Below are 19,678 nucleotides of genomic sequence, written 5' to 3' on the forward strand. Positions count from 1 at the left end.
ACAAACTTCCATGACTCATGTTTTATAAATGCCTTTAGGAAAACATGCAGGAGTTTTGAGTCTCTTAATATTCTAAATATTTGTAAGTCCTAAGCATATTTCCAATTAATCAGAGAATCCTCAGAAGTTCTTCAGAGCAGGCTTTAACAGAAAACCTCTTGGCTACCGTGCTGCTTTGTGCAGAGGAGGTGTTCAAAAGCCAGTGGAGAGGGGCAGTTGTATTAATGCCATTCTCCACTCGGATTTTCCATCGAGTGTGACATATAACCTCAGCAGACTAGATCAGCACATCGGTTTATTAAATTGCTCAAGAAGAGCAATGGGATGACTCACTGGTGGAGCATTGGCTGTTGGCACAGAGGCTCATCATTTCAGCATGAGGTAGTGCAGCATCTCAGGCTGCTGTTGCTTAGAGGCAGTGTCATCTCCAGATGTCCTCATGGGCTCTTTCCAGTAACCCTTGGGGACTATTAAGGAAAAAGCCAGAGAACTCAGCTCTCCAAGAAGCAATTTGAGCTGATAGGAACAAATCACAGACAAAAGCTGGGGAAATTAATGCCATAGGCAACTAGATTCTGTTCAGATCATCAGCTTAACATCAAATCTGGTTGGAAAGAAATCGGTTCCTCCACCTGATGTTGTGAACAAGTACACTGGCAAATGATAAACCCTGAAAGTTAGTATTTATACTCTTACGGCATAGTGCCCAAATCCCTAATTCAAAACAGGGGCTTAAAATCATATTGCACAAACCTGCTATAAATGCCAAGTTCACTGGGTCATCTGCAGCAGAGGGTACATACAGTCTGGTGATCAGCTGCATGCTACAGAAAAATATTTATTATCAGTGGACTAAATTAAACCTGGTGAATCTGACTCTGGAGCGTTGTGTGTCCCAAACCTTCTCCCTAAGCTATTAGGGAGACGTTTTCACCTTTGTACCTTGTCTATTTTTGGATAGAAAAAGACTAAGATTTACACCAAGAGCCGACTCCCAAGACGACTGACATCAGGGAGGGGCATCAGAAGCACTTTCTTGGACTCCATCTAAAGATGTCAGTTTGATTCAAGTCTGTGGTTTGTAATAGTCAAGAGCTACAGCCCTGAGCCACAGAGAGGAAAGCATGTAGCAGAAATGCGATTAAATTACTGCACAACAAAACTTGAGCTCATTTATAGGATAGGCTTTGGAATCAGATGCGCTGCATCAACACTCCAAGCATTCTTACATTTCAAGCTGTACCCTTTAAAAGTTTTCATTTAAATTTTTTATACTTCACTTCATAAAAAATTAAAAAGAAAGAAGTTTTCCTGCAATTAAGAAGTACTCTGTGTGCTTCTAGAAGGGGCTGCCTTTTTGAGATGTTGGATGGCGGCGTTCGGTAACGGGAGTTGACACTTGGCAAAGAGAACATGGACGGCCCTGCCAGGATGTCTCTCGCTTGTGTCCCTGCACAGGGACATGTCCTGCTACAGCACCTGAGTGGCAGGCGGCCCTTGGTCAGCTCCTCGGCATGCTGAAATACCCGAGCAGGGGACTGGAAACAGTCCACCTTTATTTATAGTGCATAACAAAGGATGAGGGGATTTGTGGGAAGGATATGAAAGAGAAGCAATTTCAAAGTCAGAGCAATCGGTAATAGCAGAAGGAAATAAAAGAATTTTGCATGAAAGTGAAAGGCCAGGAAGAATCACAAAGAAAGCTCCCGTTTAAACAAGAAAGAGACATCTTCCTGCCAACTGTCACGTAAGTGAAAGGCGTTAATGTCAGACCTTGACAGGCAAGGCTGAGAAATTTGTTACGCTGATATGGCTCAGATTTTTTATTTTATTTATTTTTTACTTTACAAGGCCCTTTTAGACAGTAGCAAATGAAGAAATAGAGGGAAGGGGAAGCTTTGTAAGTAAGGCAATGGGGGGGAAATCAAGTCAATCTCATCAAGGCTATGACATGAATATAATGAATATAAATGAAAACCTATTACCCACAGCAACAAGAAGTTACTTGTGGGATTTCTCTCTGAATGACATACCTGAGACTAAGCTCAGCTATTCTGCAGCTAGCCAAAACTGTTGATAGATAATTCTTTATATGCTGGCAGTCTTAGCCTGCTTACCGCATGGCTCTGGCAGCAGTGTTCACAGCCCTGTGCTGACAGCAAGAAAAGCCCACTGCTTCCTAGGATCAGAGATGCTTGAATTTGTAATGAAAAGTTGCTGTCACTTTGGAAAAATGTTGCAATGCAGCTTTGCATCATTTTTTTTCAGCAGCCAAGTCATCTGAAGTCACTCTATGTACATCACAAGTTCTTCAGTCAGAAGGCTACAGCCAGGTGCTGCCAGAAAATATAATCTACCTCACCTGAGACAGAACCGAGGCTTTCTGTGATCTTCTGAACCCTAAGAGTTTCTTGATAGCAGCAAATGTGTGGCAGTTAATGTTAATAAAAGCGCTGGTTCATCCCCCTGCACCTAATCACATCTAACACCATGAAGATGCTGTAGATTACGACAAGCTACACCTTTGTTCATTAAAACTGTGTATAAATAAAGAAAATTGTCACTAGCCCATGTTACAATTTTTTCATCGTTAATAAAGAGAGACAAAAACTTGAAGCAAGGAGACAGCACCATGCCAATGTTTGCAAAACTGTATTGGCAAAGAAAATCATGTGTTTGTACATTTTTGACTCAGGATACATATCCAACGTTGAAGAAAAAAATATATATGAAAATATATGAAGCCGTTTCATTTATTTATGAAATATGTATAATTAGAGGCTTGATTCTATTTAGGTCATGCAATTACAGTAAGTCTCTTTGAATTAAGACCTCGCCTTTGATAGCAATGAACAAGATTCTAAGCATATAGCACAACAAAAAATTACAAAAGAAGCTACAGATTTTTTTAACTATTTCTTGTTGAGAAAGGCAGTTGCTTCCCAAATCCTGTGAATTGCATTGGCATACACCATTTATGTATGTTTAGGTCACAGAAGACAACCCTAACAATCATTCTTTCCTACCCTACAGAGGGATCACTTGTATTCTATGCAGGGTCAGAGACAGCTTTATGGTAATAATAGACGAAGCCATCCTCTCTTTTCGCATCATTTCTCCCCTTCTAGTGGAGAGAAATAGATAGCTGCACTTATCTTAGGGACACAGAAGGAGATCTCTTTCACAATGTAAGAACTTGAAAAGCAAAATTCCTGAAATGTGTATTTCTGCAAGCAAGATGCAGAAAAAATAAAAATGAAATAAAAAATCTCCAAGCCTATCATTCCTTGGTGTGCAAACCCTGCCAGGCCTAGGGCTGCCAAAGTAAGCCCCGACATTCCCTAGACACCTATGAATGCTGTATAATAAAGCAATTAATAATAATAATACTTTGGCTTATGCAGCACTTCGCAGCTGAAGTTATCAAAATACTTCACAAAGCTTAACATTCAGAAGGGATTTAAAGCCTCAGTACTCTATGACATAAGCGAGAAAGAACAGTGGGAGAAAATTCCAAATTATTATTCTAGAATTGCTTGGTTTCATGTTCTTGCACCTTCCTCTGAAGCACGACCTCTGCTCTCTGCTAAGGATCAGACACTGTTCTGATCCAATTGGTTCATGATTTTTGTTCCTACTAGTTAGTTTTACACAGCAAAGCCAGGAAGAGTAGCTGAGATACCAATGTACAGAACCAGGCTGCCATTTAGCTGCTTAGATAGAATGATTTAAAAAATGCAGGTGGAGATCTACAGTGCAGATCTCTCCTGACCAGTAGATCACACTCGTGCTCCTTACAGCTTAATGCCATTCAGCAGTCTCACTGCTGTGGTGTTTAAGATTGTATCTGAGACTATTTTAGCTGAGAAAGAAGTGAAGCATTAGCACATGTATACCTCAAAGATCTATATTATTTTCTTTATTGATAATCTTCTGTAACAAAACCAGTAATGCTTTACCATATAAATGCACACTAAACCAGGTTCCATTCTTAAAACAACAAAGTAAAGCAAAAAAGGACTGGGTTTTATGTTTCATATGGTGCCACTTCTGATTCAGAAATATATTCCTTTTCTTTATTTTATTACCAGTGTTCATTGCTGCATTGCAAAAAAGGCAAAAGTTAGATTAAGGGGGCTTGTCACCTTCTACTAAGAATTAAATCCATTCAAGTAACAAAAGAGACCTAGTTGTCACAGTATTTGTCATGTCTGTCATGCTGCATCCTTACAGGATAATGAAAAACAACAGTCCTTGGCTTGCACACATGCAATAATCATCACGGGAAGCTTTCCAAATCCTCATGGTGAGATGTCAATAGAAAGGATCAGAAAGGGGTACGAGTGCTGCGAGGGGGCGAGGGGGAGGGTGCGGAAGCAGTCAGAGGATGTTCTGAGCAGAGATACATCCCTATAATGTGCAGTTCTGCTCTGCGTTTCCAAGCTATCTACTGCAGCCAGGATAAAGCCTGATTTGGGAAATGTTGCTGACGATTTAAACACTGAGACCAAACTCCTTTCTTAGATCCACTGTCCATGAAGGCACAGCCAGGAGTCTCCAATAACATTAGTACACTTCTGCTGTTACCTATAACTATGCTCATAAATACCATACTGCTAAACCATTAATTTACCAAGATGAGGAATGGACCAGGACAAGAACGCTGAAGTCACATTCACTGAGCTATCACACACAGCAGAAGACTTAACCCTTACTCAGCAAGGCCCCATGGCCTGAAGCAGAAAGCAAAAATCAGGTCTGGAACAGCAGCATTCAAATTTGGAAAAGCTTCAAATAACATCTGTTTCTTTACACACAAAATATTTACAAGAGTAACAAAATCAGTGTTCTACATCCAAGCGCCACGTACTAGGAATAATAATCAATAACAATAGAGTACTGAGAAATGAGGTAAGTGACAAAGTCTGTGGCTGCAGTACATTCCCTGCGTCATGCCACTACGCGTCACGGCTGTCGCACTGGAGACCTTTGCCCAGAGCATTCTCTAAACCACTCCCATCTGAGGGGCTGGAAGACAGAAGGCACCAATTGCTCAGCTTCCACAAGTAGTGCTATTAGGGAAAAGGCTGAGTGGTGCGTGTATGTAACCTAGAGGAGGGTTTTTGCCTTTTGTCCAGCTGAGTTTATCGTGCACAGCCTGGAGGTGTCATTACCAGTTCTCTTGAACTCGTCTGTACTGAATCGCAGAAAATGGTTTGACATTTCTGCATTTCTCTCTGGCATTAATCGAGGTTAATTGATGATAATGGTAAGGGTAATTAGTTTTAACAGGCACTAAGTCCCATACCTGAAACCTCTTACGACTGAAATAGATCAGCAGTCAAAATGTGGCATGAAAAATAATATGGCAATATCCAGTTATCTGCAAATGTAGAGGGCTGGGGATTTACGTATGCATGTGTACGCACTTGCATATGTCTGTATGTGTGTGTCAAACTGATTTAGAAACAGTGAAATCTTGTCCAATGTGCAATTTATTACTTTTTTCTTTTTTTTTTTTGCTATTGATGTTGGCTGAAATGCAGTGGGATGTTTGCCAAGAAATACTCCAGCATCAGGCTGGGAAGTTGCACCACTTTGTCCAGGAATTGTCCAGGAAGCAATGCCTTGAACTTTTATTAAAAAACACATGAAGCTGTGAATGCTGACTTTGCAAAGCATAGCTACATTTTGCCTACGTTTCCACATATTATTAGAGAAAGTCACCACAATCAGTGTTAGCTCAGCTTCATCTGCAAGCTGTCTCGCTCCAATTTACAGGAGGGAGAAGGGGTTCTTTTAATATACGTATACCCGACGGCGAGATTAAGACACAACGGGTCAAATGTTAGCCCGACCAGTTTATTACAAATCCTAGTAGCTTAGGGAGAAGGGAAGGGAAGGTGAGCAATAGAAAAGAGATAAACAAAGCAAGGAGTCTTTGTAGAAAGCAAGAGAGAGAGTCACCACCAGGGGTCCAGCGTTGTTTGTAGCGCTGACGTTGATCTTCTTGGGTGATGCATCATCAGGGCTTGTTATTCAGTTGCCAACCGCTTTGGTTGACGACCGCTTTGGTTGACGACCGCTTTGGTCGACGACAACGTCCAACAGCAGTACGAACTTATTTATAAGTCCAAATTGGTCGAGTCAGCTCTCTTTGGAGTGACAGTTCAAATCCAAAGTGGTTGAGTCAGCTCGCTCTGGAGTGCCAGCTTCTGGCTTTGGGATCTCAGCAGAAAACTCCTTTGTTCCCATCTTCCGGGCCTTGTCAGCAGATAAGAGGGAGCAGGGAGGTGCCCACCTGCATCCTGTTTTTCACAGGATACTGTGGTATCATTCCCCCAGTCTCCCATACCAAGCTGGCGCTACTTGGCCAGATCTTCCGCCAGTAAACACTCCTGAGCACTCTCTTCCTGGGGCAAACAGCTCTGAAGGAAATGCTTTCAAATGTTCACACGGTGATGTTGATTGCCACATGGCGACACCCACCATTTGCCTCCTTGGTAAGTCAGTTAGAGTCTTATCACAAAACATACCTCAGAAAGCAAGCTTTGAGCCAAAAGAAAAGAAGGGTTCAGACACAAGCGCAGTAAAACACGAAAGATGGGTGAAACAACTGGTTTTGTGACATTCAGCACAGTATGGAGAAACTACATATGCTGTTTGGTTGTTGGATAGAATCCAATTACCTGATCACGTCAGGGTTAACCAAAAGTTAAAGCATACTACTGGAGGCATTGTCCAAATGCATCCTGAACACTGACAGTCACGGAGCAACAGCACGACAAGGGAAGTTTAGAGGGGAATGGCATAAAAGCCTGATCCTAAATTTTCCTGAAGTCTTTAATTCAGATATAAAAATAGTAATGCAGGCTGCAAATGCTTGTAATCCCACTGAGTTCAATTACTTTTGAATATGCACAACACTCCTGAACACCAAGCTATTTATTTAGAAGCACATTTCAGTATCTTGTTTTTAGACAAGCAAACTTGGCAACACAGAGATTAATCTTTCTACTGTCTTGCCTAAAACGCTATTATAACTTCTTTAAAAGGAATGTTTTTCCTTCACTTCTGTTCTCATGGCAATACTGCGGGTTTCAGACTCCAACAGCATGACAAGCCAGAGAAGACATTTTACAGTTTCATTATCACCTGCTTGGGGCTGGAGCAGGAAAGCTGGATGGGTGCTTCGCTCATGCTGGTGTACAAAGCCAACATGAGGGAAAGGTAATGATAATTACAACTTAGGCTTGAGTTTGAGAAATGAGGTGACCGCTAGCCAGGACATCATTTCAGTGTCCCATCCCTCCCTCATCAGCTTTCTGAGCATTTCTTCCAAACTGCTTTTAGTCTGATAACTCCACGTAACTGATACCTCTCCCCTACTTACAGGAACACACTATCATTCAGTCCAAGGATTTTTAAGGTTTATGAATGCTGGCACTAAACATCACAACTATCCTGTGAGAAGAATGGGGCATTGCTACTGTACAACACTTTCAAAGTCACCAGGGAAACTTTTGGCGGGCCTGGGCATTCTGCCAGTTGTATAGGTCCATCCAATACACTGTAAATTAACAGGTCATAAGACCAAAGGTTACTGACTACGTTTCCACAGCCAGATTCCAAACTAGGCCTGAATTAATTCCTGTTCTGACTAGATATTTATTTTTTAAGGGGAATATCACGCAATCTTAATATAGAAACTTCCAGTTATGGGTGGTCTACTACAACCTTTGGGAAGTTGTTCCACTTCTCAGTAACCTCATGGTTCAGAACTAAAGAACAGCATAATAGAATATAATCTAGTACTATGGCCATTTTCCAAAATACACACAGTTGTATGAGAACCCTGATTTAACAGATGAAATTTCTATGTATAAGTCTGCTGATCTGCAAAACATCATTTTGTTTCATTTTATAATGGAAAGAACCTAAACACAAAGTTCTGTTGATTACTGATGATGATTCAAGTAAACTCTCTATAAGGCTTGGTGCCACTTAAATGCTATAGTCAAAACCTTTAGCTTTAATGATTGTTAAAACTAGATGTAAGCAATCAGAATCCTGGAAAACTTCATCTTTGATTTTGCCTCTGTCATCATCCCATCTAGTAGAATATTCACCTTTCAACTAACTTTAGACACAGCTTCATAACAAATATTTTCCAGAAGTTTTTTGGATATAAGATAGTTATAAAAACTCTCCTTTGTTAACATTTGTGATGCCAGGAAAAAGTGAGAGAGAAAAGATTTCCAAATTAAGCCCAGTGTCTCCTTAAGCCAGGCATCAGGAACATCAGCACAGATGTTAATCTGAATGGTGTGATAAGAACCCAGGTCAGCAAAGGACAGTCATGAACCTCCAAGACCTTGTTTGAAGAGCATTCCCGTAATGCATATCTAGGCACATCAAAAAGTGTCACATTTAGAACCTTTCCTATAAAACCTGTTCTTTCTCTTTACTATAGGAGTAGAGACTTTACTTTTGCTAATTGTTTCTGATATTGAATCTCAGGAAATGCAACCCTGCAGCCAGCAATCTCACTGTTTTTCTGAGCCTTCAGGAGCTGGAGTACTCAATTTTAAGTTCCTAAAAGTGCTTGTAGGATTGAGTCCATGGTGACAAGCTCTAGCAGAACGCATCAACAGCAGCTGAGTTCTTCTTTGGACCTCCAGTCTTGATGGCCAACTTCATGTTTAAACAAAGTAACATACAAAAAACTAAGCTAAAGGGATTCATTTTGAATCAGGACTATGACTGTCTTCCAAGGGGAACCTAATATTTCTTCATTCTCTTTTGAATCTTTTGTGGTAAAACAGGATACTAAGGGTGCATGGGGAAAGAAAAAGAGCTCCAACGCTGATTAGAGATCAAGTTCTCTGATTTTGAGGAGACAAGCATTCAGCAGAGAGAGAAGGATGTAAAGAAACCGAAAACATTTATAGATCATTACTTCATCCTTGGGCTGATTGAACAATTGCCAGAGAAACAGCCTTCTACTAAAAGATGCCAAGTCAATGAAGTTTAGATGTGCCATGTAATAATGTTATAAAATGCTGACAAAATGTTATTACAGCAGTTGGAATGGTTTCATTTTTACCACACACAAAAGTCAAGCGCACATTTACTCACAAGACATTTTTACAATGGACTGTATTGTTTTTTATTTCTTATCTTGATCCACAAAGAAATGAAATTTTGATAAAGCCTGCCACTTCCTATGGAATGGGCATGATGTTCTTTGACTAGCTGCTTTTTACTGTGTCTCTGTAAATGTATCACAGACTTGTTTGGCTTGCATATAATCTTTCCTTGCTCCTTTCAATTCTTCATAATCCTGCTGGGATATTTTTCAAGAATACTCATTACTCATAAATGTATTTTGCCAAATCAGATTCTCAGGTATTTCTTCATAGCCTGAAGTTGTCCAATTGTGCTTTCCATGACAGTTATCCAATCTGTTGCCTTTGATATGTTCTCATGAATAGTTCTTAACAAACAATTCTGTTGATAAAGTACAAGGGAAAAAATCAAAGCGTCTTTCAGCACTGGTACCTCTTCAGGGCAAACAGGAATAAAGCACAATAGAAGTGTATTTCTGTCACTCAAATTAGCAGATGGGAGCCTGAAAGTGCACTGCAAGAAATACTGTGAGAAAAGCCACCACTTCAATGTAGGTGCATTTCAGAAGAGCACTATACTTAAGGAGAAACAACTCTTTTCTACTGGAAATCTTTTTCAAGATCTACATGACTATCCTTAGGCTCCTGAAAGTTACTCTTATATCAATCGACTGCATTTTTTAAGGACAGCTGGAAGTATAGAAAGAAAAACAACACCCAGAATCCTGCAGATACATGATTTCTCTGAACAGAGTTTGTATTAATTGTAGATAACTGCAAAAACACAAGTGTTTCTGGAGTTCAGTTACCTTTTCTGAAAAGCAGAATAAGATGAAACATTATGGCCGTTAGGTTTGAGACTTGAGTGTGTTACTGGTAAAGAATGATGTTGTGTAAAAGTGGCATTGGCATCCTACTTGATATAAAAATTTGAACTCTGTCAAAACAACACTAGAGTGAAGGAGAGAAACAGACCAGTTCAACATTTTGTCAGAAGTGGAACAGAAGATAATTTGTGTTTCTTACCTATGAAACATCCACTTGCTAAAATTTCCCAGGCCTTTCCTCTTCATGTTGTTTAAAATCAGTAAGAAATGCTTCATTTAATTGTCAGCTTCATCCAAGCAATCCTGGAAAAAATCTGGACAGGTGTCTGAAAACAAGCACACTAAAGCAGCTTAACTAGAGTAATTTTAATCAATACTATTTCAGATGTATTAGCATGGGATTTTTTTTAAAGGAAAATAGTGGAACTGAATGATATTCACTTGCATGCAAAACTACACAAGTTATTCTTCAAATCTGAATATCGTGTGATTTGTATCTCTTACCACTGGCATGTCACTATTGTGCTACAGATAAAGGCAATACACAGACAGTATTTTGGCTGTCTCTGACATCAGCCATAGATTTTAAATTGTCTAGACCACAACAAGCTTGAAGAAGAAAAATCAATTTGTTGCTCAGCTAATGGTTAAGAAGTGGAATATACCACAGGTAAGTGGTAGGGCTCATTTTGTTCAGTGTCTTCATCAGCAGATTTGATAGCGTCAGAAGGTCTATAGGAAGGTTCAATCTGGAATGACCTTGAGAAACTTGGGAAACTGAGCCAACAGGAGCCTCAGGAAGAAAAAGCACAAAGTTTTGCAGTGGGGGGTGCAGTGATCCCGTGTGTTGGCCCAGCTGGAAGACAGCTGTCTGAGGGGTTCACTGAACACTAGGCAATGCATGAGCCAATTCTGTGCTGTCATTGTCAATACAGAAGACTGGTACTGGGCTACATTAGGTGGAGCATTGCCAGCAGATAAGAGTTATTTTCATTGCTACTGAGACTTTAGTTGAAATACCATGTCCTGCTTTGGTTCTTCCAGTTCAAGAAGGATGCAGAGATACTGGAGGGGGTCCAGCATGTTGCTCTCAAGGCCGGGTCCTAGAGTGCACAGCTTATGAGGAGCAACTGATAAAGAGGAGACTAAGGGGGAAATCTGATAGCAGCCTGCAACTGAATGAAAGGGAGTTAAAGGAGAATGGAACAAACCTCCTCTCAGCAACAGCAGATGATATTAACCAAGAGGAAATAGCCAAAACCTGATGTTCGGACAAGACAGCAGGAAAACTGCTTAACTAGGAGAGAAGCACAGTATTGAAATAAGTTAGTTTTGAAGATGGTGGCAAATCTGGTGGGTTTTCTGACTCAGCTACATAAAACCATCACTAAAGTCTCCTTCAGTGTTGGAGAGATATGCTTTGAGCAGTTGAATAGACAGCTTTGGTAGTGGTAGAGGTAGAGAACGTCTAGATGTTCCTTACAATCAACACCTCTACGACCACGCTGTCATTTGCTGACAGTCTATCTGCAGCTTTCATCAAATACACAAAATTGGCTTAACCCAGTTCTCATCTTTTCCGGTTGAAAAAAAAGATAGAATCAGACTACTATTCTTTCATTTCTCAAGAAATGTCATTTTTCTAGCAGTAACCCCAGCCTGCTTTGGAAACCTGTGAGGCAGCAGGAATGGAGCTACAGAGTGCCTCAAAGCAATCCCTGCAAAGCTCTTATTCAGCAAAACAACTATGCATCTATTTCTACCACTGTCATTAATAAGCTCCAGATTTAATGAATTCTTGCTGATTTTAACAGGACTGTTTGTCATATATCTAGGCTAGTAGGAAGGTCTTAATATAGTTGGCCTCTATTCCTACTTTAAACAAGAGTACATTATGTTTTCTTTATATATATAGCATTTAAACATCATAATGAAGACTGCTGCAGAAACACTCCTGTTAGAATAGAATTTGATAGCATCTTCAGTTTTGTGCAGCTTTAATTTACACATCCCCCTGGGGGATTCTTATCGATCATGAAAATTGTTCTGGAGAAAAACTCTGGTCTTTACAAGTTTCAGTCTTCTCAAGTGTGCTTTTAGGTGAGAAGTTTCCATACCAGGAAAGTAGAGGGGGATTAATGCATGCAAAAGAGACATTTTCACTTTGAAATATATAATAATTTGCCTTTGTGAAGTTTTTCATTATTTCTACTAGGACTGACATCAAAACAAAGAATTTTATTTACAAACATAGATGTTTCAAGTGATCCATCTTGATATATTCTTGGTGGGTGAAAATTTAAGGCACAGAATTTTGTTACCAATATGAGACAAGGACATCTTTCCCTTTGGAAGTTTTCCTCAATTGAGGCAATCATATTCTGCTTCATTCTAATTTATAATTTCAACCTAATGCTATGTATGCCATTATAAAGAAGGCAACTATAAACTTAAACACAGCAATATAACTCCTAATTATTAGGAAATAAATATAATGTCTTTGCCATAACCATTTTCCTTTTTTATTCTTTCACCTTTTATCTTCCACTGGTTCTTTTCACGTATGTCTGATTCGGAGCTGGAATATGCAGAATAAGCAATGCCAATATTCTTTCTTCCTGTTTTCAGAGCTGATCTTACTCCTTCAAGTTTAGAATTACTGACCACCTTGTGTCATATGATCAAGGTGTATGCTGCAAAGTATCCTGTCCCCTGCCTTGTACAAGTTTTTACTATATCGTTTTCTAAGTCAGAAGGAAAGATCTAGTCAGCCACAATGCTTAGCTAAGAAATGCTTCTCTCCAATTAGGTAACTTACATTTGAAATAAACAGCAGTGGACCTTCATTTTGTGAAGAATTTAGGGGACTAATAAAGATGATTTTCATTAACAAATTTCCATTGTGAAAAAAAGACATCAGCATAGCCAGTACAGATCATCAATTATTATTTCAACGAATTAATGAAATTCAGATCACTTACTGCATTCTGTTGTTTCCTACACATTTCCTGCAAACCATACCATCGGTAAAATGGTGATTGAGAAACCTATGTTTTGACACTGAGGGTGGCATGGAAAAAGAGAACTAGGACCTCCAACTCTGTTGATACAATTATTTGTCGTCTTTTATTTTTTTAATTTCACTCGTTCACATGAAAGTGGAATTAGATTTTCCCATAAAAATGTCTAAGCAGCAGCCTGCTCTGTTTTCAGACCATAAAAAATAAAGTCAAAGGAACATCCGCAGAGCGCTCCTTTGCCCTCCAGAACATCCCTCAGCTCGTTGCAGCACATGTCAAGTGGAGCCGAAGTGTCTGCTGATGTGTGGTGTCTGCTCTGGGTGGGGGACTTCAGAGCCTGGCGGGAGCTCGTGCTGTTGCCATGCTGAAGCAGAGGGGAACATTTGATCCACTGTTATTTCAGTTCTGCAACTACCTTCTACTAAGCCTGGTATGTGTATGATAAAGTTATTTTAATCTGTTGTTTATTCTTTTGTTTCTTGTTTTATTTTTAGCTATATAAAAGAAAAATGTTTGAAGTAATAAAGGCCAGCTGCTACAGTATTACTTACTTGTTAGTACAATATTTCAAACGCCTGTTGTATTCTTTTATCTACAATTACAATACTTTGTGCATCCTCAGTTTCTGTAGCACCAGCCTATAATTATAACTAGCTCAATCAATATTATAGATTTAAAACATAAGTACCTTTTATTCTGTTCCTCATCTTGAAATCAGAGTAACGTTCATTTAGTATATATGGACATGCTTATGGTGCCTTTGAGGTTTTCCACTCTCCTTTCAATAATGCAGCAAGTCCTGTCCCCAGCCTTGCCAGCCGTGCCAATTTATGAGTCACTGATTTAGGCATAAGGATGAAAATGAATGTTTTAAAAGGGGAAAATACAGACACATTCTAATACATAGTGAAACACTTGACTTCACCGATACTTAATACCACAAGCTGAGCTTTGGTACAGTCCATTGTACATTGTAGATTGTGTGTCATGCTCTTCATTCCTCCCCAGCTGAACAGCAGTTAAGTAATGCGGGAAAAAACATACCTCATAGATCTGCAGTGAATCTGGCCTTGTTCAGACCAAGAAGCTATGTAAGGAGGATTTCTATTTTTCTGTGTAATTCTTGATTCCTTATTCACCATTCTGAGATCTTTGTTTTTCTCTGTTGCTACTAACTTTCTCTTTTCTAAGACAACTGCCATATCACAAGGATTTTCTCACTCTCCATGGCACAGAAGGGCACAGAATTGGTAGAAATTTACCTTTATTTATGTAAGACAAGAAGATGGATTGTCTAGAAGCAGTCATGAACCTGATCAACACAAATTTTAACAAGTGGCAAGAGAGCCATTACAGGAAAGTCCAGAAGTCTTAGATTTGAAGGTGTTGAAGGATTTGAAGAAGTTAAAGCCTTACATAAATGTTCTTAAGTACGGGCATTTTGCAGAGTGCTTGTCAGAGCTTTATTCCCAGAGCATCCCTGCTGTGATTCAGAATCCAGCAGAAAACAACTGTCACTGGGAGTGAAGACGAGAGTTGAATGCATGCACTTCTATTGGCAGTCCGGATCCTGCATTAGCAAAGCACCCCACCTCATCTCCAGACCATCCCAGTTTCATTCAAGGCAGAAGGATGCCTAACTCCTTAGAAAAATAACACTGAACTGAGTTGCTCAAAAAATCAATCTGTGAAAGGGCAACTGGAAGCACTATAAGCAGCTTTCTTGAGACAGAAGACTCTGCCCCTTATCCTGTGGGCACAAATGTCTCAAGCAGTGCAGGCCACAGAAACAGAAGAGTGAAATGGACAGCTTATTCATCTATGCCACTTCTGTCAGAACGTGCGTCTTGTCCATAAGCATATTTACAAATTCTCCCCATAAGACAGCCCCTTCACCTCACAACCAAACCTATGATCCTCCCTTTGTCAACCTATATCACTGTCACACTTCCAACTTCTCTGCCTCGTGTTGCTTCACTTGGAAGATCCTTAAACCAGTTGAAGTGTTGTCCGGTTCCTGAGATTGTTCCTCTCCATCTCTTTAATGAGACTGCATTTGCTACATCCAGTTGAGCATGAAAGTAGGCTTTTGGTAATCACTAATTAGGAGAGGAAGGTAAAAGCTTCCATATTCTTTCAAGCGGGAAACAAAGTGGTAGGAAGTGAGTAGGGAAGAAAGCCAATCAGTATCCAGTGAAGATGTCCAGTCTCCTATATGTCCAGTTCTCAGTGTGAGAATCTCAAGTGCCTAAAGACACAAAATGTAGCACATTTTTTTCCTGTGACTAGTGCCACTCCTCTGTAGAGCAGCGTATACACGTACACAGCTACAACTGAGAGAAGTTTATACCCCAGACTTTCCTTTACTAGAGTCAAGAATAAAGTCCTCTGCCTGGCCACCTCTTCACAGAATCACAGAAATCACAGAACCATAGAATGGCTTGGGTTGGAAGAGACCCAGAGGATCATCAACTTCCAACCCCCCTGCCACAGGCAGGGTACATATTCAGTACATCATAGTTAGGAAAGACGAGAACGGGAGGTGAAGTCGAGGAGCAAGCAGCACAGGACAAGGGGTAAAAGCAGTGCAGCAAAGATCGGATTCTGCAAAGAGACATTTAGTCCAGTCTGGCTGCAGAACAAGGCAAATCTGGCTCTCTGGAAAGCACCAAATCAACTTTTTTTTTTCTTTTTTCAGTAATATAAATTTTCCCGTGTTTATATCAATGCTTCTTGAGTAGCAACATTTACTAGGATGGTACTTATTTCTTCATCGACATTCTCATCTGTGTGCTCATAAACCCAGAATGGTACCACAAAAGAAGGATTTTAACACTGATGGAAACACAGTTAGATGTCAAGATTCTATAGCCAAGTTTCTATATACATGGATTACGCTTTGTCATCCAACAGAAGGTAGCTACTTTTGAAACACTCAAACAACCTGGGACATCCTACTGTAGCTTGAAAATCTGAGATATTGCCCCTAACTTATGTGCAGTTCAGGCCTGTTTACCAAAATGGGAATTTTGCATAGGCAACTGAATGGGAATATACAGAAGCCTGAATAAAAGAGACAAATTTATTTTAGAAAGAGGGATAAACATGATAAAAATGGATATAGGCAGATGGAACAGACTGAAACATCTTTCTAGGGAAGGGTTAATACTGATAAGATGAACATCCTAAGTTACATTATATTTTTAGCTTCTTTGCAGTATATGTATCATATGGTTTCCAGTAAGGTGGTGCTGTTGGTTTACTCTCGAAGTTAGGCTGCTTTGAAAGAGTTTACAAGATCTAGCATTATCAAGAGTGTGTTCCATTTTAGAAAATGAATAGGGCTTGCTTCATTTGTATCAAAATGATTCCTCACAATGTTTGCAATCCAGAGAGTACACAGTGCAACAGAGTAAAAGCTATCTGTAAAATAACCAGAAAACAAAGTAAAAGCAAAATAAGTAGATGCTTTATTTTCATTCTCTTCACTGAGGCACCTAGCAATGAAAAAATCCAAACAAGCACAGAGGGTAATCAATAGCACTGAAGTAAGGCAGCATCAGAATTAACTGACTTTTCCTTTGAGAAAGCTGTAGTAATTTCTCCATTTTATAAACAGCCACTCCAGACATTGCTTATAACAGTGTAAAAACCATTCAAAAATATGGTGCAAGAGTCCTAACTGTTTGGGAGGTGTAGAGAAGGAAGTGCGGCTTCTGCTTGAAATCTTGGTAACAATAGCATGAGGACCTGAGGAAAAGGTTGACTCCTGATAACCGCCTTGTCTTGATCTTTCAAAGACACCAGATTCCACTCCCAATCTCATCCCACTTTGTGTATCTCCACTGGGTCTTATTAAGTAAGTTCCCCAAACCCTTCATTAAGCAGGTATTAAGATATGCCTAAAGGTAAATATGGTCTTAAATGTTTTCCTGACTAGGGAGGGTTAATAGAAGAGAAAACATGGAAATACAAAGGCTTCTCTGAGGAAGTGGAAAAAAAAATCATCTGATTTTGATCTGTAATTACAGAATTTGTGGATTTTTACAGTTGTGGTGAGTTATTTCTGATTCACACCTGTGCATAATCTTAAAACAGACTTCAAATGATGTAGAAACCGGTCCCTGTTCACTCTATCTACCTTATTTTGATAGCTGTGTGAACCTACTGACACCAAGAGACTAAGGTGGAACAATTACCAAACACCTTAATTAAGCTCTCAGATGTGGACTTTGCTGCTCCTCATAACCTTTCTTAGAGAAAAATTGCTCCTCATAACATTTTCTGAGAGAGAAAAAAACCTAACAGAGCTTGAGATTGCCTAGCTCCTCTGAATCTGAAGGGGTCAAGTAAGGAAGTTCTTTTGGGGTCTGTCTCTATTTTAAAGGTAGACATCACACTGAAGGACATGGTAAAGTTGGCACAGTATAGCGGGCATGATGGTGATGCATTGATGGTTGGACTAGATGACCCTAGTGGTCTTCCAATCTTAATGGTTCTATGATTCTGTGATTTTATTTTGAGTCTAAGTTTTGCTTTGCTCAGAATTTGAGAACAAGTTTTAAACATGCAAATGAAGGTTTTTTGCTCTATACATGCAATGCTTTCCCTGTCCTCCCTAACATTCTGCAGTTTCCAAATCAAAGAAATAGGCCTGCTGTCACCCATCTACTTGTATTTTAAGTCAGGCTTATAGGTTGCCACTTTATACAACACTAGTTTTTCTTTCTTTGGTGATGCAATATTTTTTCCTCTTCAATAACTCTAGAGCTGAGTAAACCAGACAGCAAATATAAGTGTGATCACCTGAATGAGTTGCTGCCTTTCTGGAGAAACAGTTATCATAAGCACCTATCAAAAGATCACACTTCATTAAATATACGTATAATGTACTGAACAGGATCATATAAACATGCACCAATAGAAAGGGATTTCTAAATTCTCAAGGAAAATATGCACATGCTCGCACTGACCACCAATAACATCTGCTTGCAGTTATACTGTGTGTCATCCTGGCAGTAATATGTCAACAGAAATCTAAGCAAACTCACCTGGCGCAAAGAGTGAGAAGTACATGAAATCTATATTACTCAAATAACGACAAGATAAAATGGAGTTTACAGGACTATCCCACCCCTTGCTGCAGGGCTAATCGCCCTTCTCTCAGCCTCCAGGGTGAAACAACAGAAAATAAGCAGCAGCACTACGGACTCGTGCCAGCTGTCCTGTCAGTCAGAGCTTTACGAGAGATAATCCTGGCGCCTGAGATTTCAGTGCGACGCTCAGAATGAATCTGCTGACCGTGCATTTGCACCCAAATTAAAGAAAAGGCAGACCTCGTATTCACAATGCCACTGCACAAAGGCATTCAGATCCTCCCAGTGCTCTTAATTTCCTGCTGAAGTAAAGCAGTAATTTCACCCGAAGGGTAAAGAAAACACAAGATGCACCTTATCTCAGGTGTCACTGGGGTAAACATGATAAAGTTAATTACTTGGCCACCTGAATGCACTACATATACCATAAGATAGCTTGGCTCACTTGTGATTGGTAAGCTGTTATAAATATGCTTATTTATTCAAATTTTTGCCACTGAGAAATGTGCATGCCGTTGGGAGAAAAAAATCATACTTGGGTTTAGATCCTCTTATTTATACTAATATATGCAGATTTAAACAGTTTATTTGTAGTTTAGAGAAAAATTGCATCAGGTTCTCCACATGCTGGAAACAGCTTACTTTGCCTGTCCTGCAGCATTGCTGTTTGTTTATCATTTCAGAGTTCACAAGGTAATTGCCTCATTATCTGTTCATCTAATTTCACAGAGAAATGACAATCCCTAGCTGCTGAGGTCACGGCCCATCAAAAATTATACTGTCTCTAATTTTATATCTGATCTCTGGTAGATCTTAATTTGCTTATCTCAGTTCTCATATATCGACTAAATTGCTGAATTCTATTAAAATCTCCACCAGCTGCCCAAGATTTAAGGCTGAGTTACTGAATTGAGACTTACTGAATTATTAAGACATTATTGCCAATGTGAGCCAGTAAAATAATAATTAAAATATACAAGATTAATATGCCTTTTAGTTTTCTGTATGTCATTTGAATTCAATCTGAATGTGGCTCCGTCTACACAAACCATAAAATATCCTATCACCTCAGTTCGCCTGACAAAAGAATATCATTGTAGATCGTTTTTCTCTGCGTATGGTTACATTGACCTTAACTGCCAGACTTTGAGAAATAGAGTTAATATGAAAATGGCTATGCAAATTTTATTTGGTGGATAGCGTAATATTTCTAAAGTTGTGATTTCCCACACAATGCTCCAAATAGAACCTTGTGAGATGTTATTCTGCTGTATTTACTGAAGATCATTTTCCCTAAAGAGAGACACTTACCACTGCACTTAACTTCTTACTCTAATCTCCGAGTCCTTTATTCATGTTCCCTATTCAAAGGAAATGGCAGATACTTTGGTGACGGCTGCTCTGAGATTAAAGGTTTCCATATTTTGGCACTGTTGCCACATGGTTCTGTTGCTGGACGAGGGAAGAAGTTTGTACAAGCAAACAATAGTATTCAGTAAATCCACAGAGCAATCCTTGCTTGCTCTTGCAAGTCACTGGGAAATGTAGCCTCTTCACATCCCCTGTCATCCTCCTTCAGTGGGTCTGTTGACTCCTAGGAGATCCCA

The sequence above is a fragment of the Numida meleagris genome, chromosome 2 (assembly GCF_002078875.1).
Source record: "Numida meleagris isolate 19003 breed g44 Domestic line chromosome 2, NumMel1.0, whole genome shotgun sequence".
Lineage (NCBI taxonomy): Eukaryota > Metazoa > Chordata > Aves > Galliformes > Numididae > Numida > Numida meleagris.